This window comes from Mesoplodon mirus (assembly GCF_964341445.2).
Source record: "Mesoplodon mirus genome assembly, chromosome: 12".
Lineage (NCBI taxonomy): Eukaryota > Metazoa > Chordata > Mammalia > Artiodactyla > Ziphiidae > Mesoplodon > Mesoplodon mirus.
This window is the reverse complement of record NC_138988.1, coordinates 85171669-85176827: the sequence shown is the minus strand read 5'-3', so window position 1 is coordinate 85176827 and position 5159 is coordinate 85171669. Positions and strand designations below refer to the sequence as shown.

The 5159-nt window shown below is 51.8% G+C and overlaps 1 pseudogene across 1 annotated transcript; it reads right to left on the bottom strand.

Annotated features, from left to right (window-relative positions):
- Positions 1-1662: 1662 nt before the first annotated feature.
- On the bottom strand, positions 1663-4705 carry LOC309813654 (POM121-like protein 2; annotated as a pseudogene). The gene has a single exon. The product of its transcript is annotated as a POM121-like protein 2 (transcript).
- Positions 4706-5159: the final 454 nt, after the last annotated feature.

The following is a 5159-nucleotide window of genomic DNA, read 5'->3' as shown; positions in this document are numbered from 1 at the left end:
TTTAGCCTGAAATACCCTTCTCCAGTTGCTAGAACTGGAGAACACATACCGTGTGTTCAAGTTTCAGGACTTAGATAAGATGACCTTCTGCCCTGCTTCCATTCCCTTAGTACCTGTCGCTTGTTATGGAATCACTGGCTTACTTACCAGTCTCCCCACTAAACTGTGATCTCCAAAGCAGAAGTTTTCCTTCACCTCTGAATGGCTGGTGCAAAGCACGATACAAGGTATATAGTCATCACTGTAGAAATGTTAAATTATCATGTAAAGACTGTAGAAATTGTCTAATACTTTTCCTCTTGCCCCCCTCTGTAAGATGGCAGTCTTGGGTTGTGGAATGCCTTTCAAAATAGAAACAGCATGAAAAAAAAAAAAAGAAAGAAAGAAACAGCATGGATATTTAGAGTCATATATACCTGGGTTAGAGTTCTGACTTTGGTGATTTGCTGTAGTGAGGGAGAAGCGAACACACACTTTGGAGCCAATAGGGTTGAAATCCCAAATCTAACCTTTACTAACTGGTTGAGCTTGGGCAAGTTTCTTAATATCCTTCTGCCTCTGAATAGATATGAGTTTTATAGCAATTCCTGTATCATACACTCATTTCAACAATTTATTTTTATTTTATCAACCAACTTAAGATTGCTTATTTTTCCAGTTAGGTCTCTTCCAAGGTATCCATAAAACAGGAGATAGATGTATGCAGGGAGTCATTCTTGCCTTTTCTTTTTTTCCATCAGGATGCTACGTGCTAAGGAATATGTCATAGCTACTCATAGACCTCCCATTGGTTACAGTACAGAGGTCAGCTTAGGTATCTGCTCTTCCTCCCTTTCTCCCTTTGGTCTCAGGCCCAAGAGTTTTCCTGCCCTACCCACCCTATCTGGGAGAAATGTGAGGTAGAGGGTGATTTTATAAGGTACAAATTAAAAGAAAAGTAGAAGATTTGGTTCCCTAATTGAGCATTTCTCACTCGTAATTATGGAGGAATTATGACCTATGGTGTAAAGAAAAGAAGCAAGGTTGCACCACTCTGTGTTTTTCCTCCCCTGGCCCTCCCATGGATGCTCTCATGGGTAGACCATTGATCCTCAAGAAAAAGTTGGCTTCAAGGTCAAATTGCATTAAAAGCTTCTCTAAAATAAAAAAATTAAACTAAAAAAAATCTTCTCCAAGAACAAAGTGAGGAACAAAATGGCAAGAAATGAGCAATTGGCCTCCCTAGGAGACCAAATAAAGGAACCACTTCTTTGAGCCAAATAAAAGCAGGCTAAGATTTAGAGAGAATCTATTCCTCCTCCCAAAGATGCAAGAGAGTATGGGTTGTACTTTTTGCCTCCCTGGTATGTCTGTTCTCAGAGAAAAAAGCAGAAGGCAGTGTCCTGACTGAGCTCACCCTTGACACAGAAAGGAGTGGATAGGGAGGGGAAGGCAAGGCTCTGTTCAATTCCAAAGCTTTGGTTCCACTCAGTTTCATTCTGCTATCACCACTAGATACTTTAGTCCTTCATTTTCCTCTAGAATGTAGATTAGGACCACAAGGTGAATGTGTAAAGCTCTCAGCTTAGATCTGGGGTATTTTTGCTGTAGAGAATTAGAAGTGACTGAGGCGCTTCACTATGCTGAGGTCAAAATCAGGGTACGAATGGCAAGGAACACAAGTTATTTCTTGTGGGCATGATGCCTTCGGGAATGCCCTTGCTCCCTATTCTTTGGGGTTTTTGATTTTGCACCAATGGAAAATGAAGGGGCTGATGATCTGAAAGGTCTCCTCCCAACAGAGCCCTGGGGCGGTGGAGAGGGCATCCCAAAGCCAAGGCTGCTGCCTGCCTTAAATGATCCAGTGACAGGGGTGCTCTGAGCAAAGGGGGCCATGCAGGGGTCTCCAAACATAGTTTGTCTTGCAGAAATGCTGGCCTTCCCCAAGGCAAAAGGTGTGCCCTGGCTGGTCCAGCCCCGGTTGTTTGGGCCCCAGCCTTTCCCCAAGGGTGTGATGGTGCTAGTGCTCCCACTTGGCACTGCTCCAGTGCTGAATGCTCCAGAACTGGAGCTCACGTCTGGGGCAGTGACGCTGATCCCAGTCTCCTCACAGCCCATAGGGCTCACTAATCCCCCAAAGTCAAATGGTCGTGGGGCTGTGCTGCCAAACACTGAGCCACAAGCCCCACTCCGGTGGGTTGGGGTGACAACTCCCAAACCATTCTTATTAGCTTGACCAAAGGGAACCTACTGGAGTGCTGTCAAAGGCCGGCCGGAAGCTGGCAGGGATGTGAAAGGTGGAGGCTGATGGTGCCACACCCCCAAAGGCCGACTGCATGGTACCCCTGAAGGATGGTTGGGCTGGAATCGGTGTTGGGATTGAGGAGGCCACTGTTGAGTTTCCAATAATGGAAGAGCTACGGAAGCTTGGGCCAAGGGCCGGTTGTGGGGCTTCTTGCTTCTGCACATATGCAGCCCCAAATGCAGGTTGGGGAGTGGCTCCCAGGGATAGTGGGAAAGGTGGCCTTGAGCATGACTCCAATGGAATTGTGAATGCTGAGGTCGAACTGGAGATCCTGGATGACAATGCAGGCTGGTTGGTGGTTACTAGGGCTGAAGATGCCAGAGGGCTACCCACAGTGCTAAAATTGGCAGTGCTCCTCGTAGGGGATATCTGGACAGCACTGGGAAGAACCTGGCTAAAGATGGTGACTGTGTGCACAGTAGGAATGGTTGGACACTGGCACAGTGGGAAAGTGAAGCCTGCAGCTGGGGAGAAGCTGGCCCTGAAGGCACAGGCAGCCCCGAGTGGGAAAGGGGGGCAAGTGGAAGGGATAGAGCAAGTGCTGCCCATGGTACTGGTAACATTCACTACACCAAATCCCAAAGGTGGCTTAAAGGAGCCTTTGGATGTGCTGGCTGGGGTGGTGGACATGACTACAGTTGTAGCCTTGACCAGGCCTTGGAAGAGACGGGTAGAAGCAGGAGTAGGTGGAGGAGAGGTCTGCTTGAAAGAGAAAGGAGCTCTCACGGGCATAGTTTTAAGTGGTCTTATGCTGCCAAAGACAGGCTTGAAGGTGGGAGTTGAGATACCCGGAGGTGAAGATGCTGCAGCTGTGCTTGAAATTCTGGAATATGAGGAGCCTCCTATTTCACTATTGGCTGGGAGCCCCAAAATGGGTTTTGACATGCGGTCAGCAGAAGTTGCAACAGGAGGTGCAGATGCAGGAAGATGGGGAGCTGGGCTGCTGATCAATCCAAACAAAGTGCTTTGCATAGTGGGTGCTGCAGGGATAATGGCAGGTGAGTCTTGGGGTATGGCAGCCTGAGAGGTTGAAGGTGTCGGTGACTGGTGCTGTGGGAGAAACAAGGGTCAGAAGGATGAATGTAGTTGTGGGTTTTGAGTCTGAAGAGGTGCCTGAAAGGGGCTCTGACTGTGAGCACCCAGCAGGCTCGCTGTCTTCAGAGGCGAGTGGGCCACACTGATTGCCTCTCCGGTAGGTTGTGGGAAGGCCAGTGGACTTGGAGACTTCTGCGTTTTATGTAAGCTTTCCAACTGAGGATCAGTGCCCTGGGACAGGAGAGGCTGAATAGCAGACCAAGTGTCAGGGACAGAGTCTGTGGTGACCTCAGTCGTATCTTCTCTGGCTTTGTTTGCTCCGTTGGAGTCCAGCTTTCTTCCCTAAGGCCAGGTCTTCGGGGACTGCATAACCAAGCTGAGGAGGTGGAGTCGGGGACAGCAGCCTCCCAGGGCTTGATAGAAGCAGGGGAATCTGATTTTGCTGCCCAGAGCTGCCAGATGTTTCTGGGGACTCATCTGATACCAGTGGGACTGGAGACTGAGACGGATCACCAATGTTCTTTCCTTTTTATTGGCCACTCTGGTATCTGGAGTGATGTACTGGGAATACTTCTCTTCCAAGGCTCAGAGAAATCTCTAGAAGAGCTGTAAGAGCTTGCAATAGCATTTCTTTGGGAGCTAAGGGGGCCACCTGTGTGTGTGCTGGCCAAGGAGTCCATGGAGGAGCAGCTGGGCCTGTTATTCAAGCTGTGATCTGAGCCCCAGCAGTCGAGGCTTCTCTTCAGAGGCTCAGGCCTGGGCACAAAAGAAGTGCGGACTCCATTTTGCATCAGAGGCTTAATCGCAGATGGTCTGGTCTCTGGAATCCTTCTCTTACTGTCCAAGCTCTCATGGAACAGTGGTTCTTCCCACCTCACTTTCCCCTTCTTGCACGCTCTGAGGGCCCTCAGCACTGTCTCCTTCGCACATGGGTCTGGGGGCTTCTCAGAAGGTGAGACCCCTGCAGAGTTCGTTACCTCTGCTGGGGCAGTGGAGGGGGGCGCTGTCCGCTCACGAGGAGCGAGCCTGATGGTCACCGGGCTCCATGTTGCCCTGGGGTGCCGGGAGAGACCAGATACTCCGCTTGAAGTAACTTTCCCACCATGAGGGACGAGGCCCCATGATGGAATTCCGGGACCTGTTCATGGGAAAGCGCCTCCAAGCCTCACTGAGCACGCACGCGTTGGGACTGGTAGGATCCCAGTTCGGCAGCCTCCTCGCAGGTCTGTGCCGAGGGGCAGGGTGGTCACGATGGACGTGCTGAACCCGGGGGACCTGATGAAGGGGCTGAGCTGGCCGGCGGTTCAAGGACCTCTCCGACAAGTCTGTGCGCCCCCCTGCTGGGGACGACGGCGAGAGTCCCAGCTTGCCCACGTAAGTGCCCATGTGGGCAGTGAGGCGGGGTCGGTGCCTTTGACTTCGGGTTTGGGCTCCCGAGGTTTCTGACGCCTGGTGACTCAGCCGCAGTCGAAGTGTTCCGGTGACGGTTGGGATCCCTGCGCGAGGAAGGTGAAAGGGTCTCGGGAATCTCCTCACCCTCCAGGTCCTGCAACCGAAAGCGAGCGGCCGGTGGAAACAGAGGACACGCGGGACCTCGGCAGCCCCCGTAGCCTGCTCTGCTAGTTTGAGGCCTAAGCTGGCCGCTCTGGCCTCTCTCCTCTCCTTTCCGGGTTGCAGCGCGCGGCACGAGGACAGGGATTGGAGAGGAAGCGCGCGGCCGGAGTCCCAGAGTTAGAGTCGAGCAGGCGCCGTGTCTCCAGACTCCTGCTCTCGGCCTCGTCACCGATCCTTCCGCCCGCCCGCCCCCGGCGTCGGAGTAGGGAGGGCAGTCCGAGCCCCT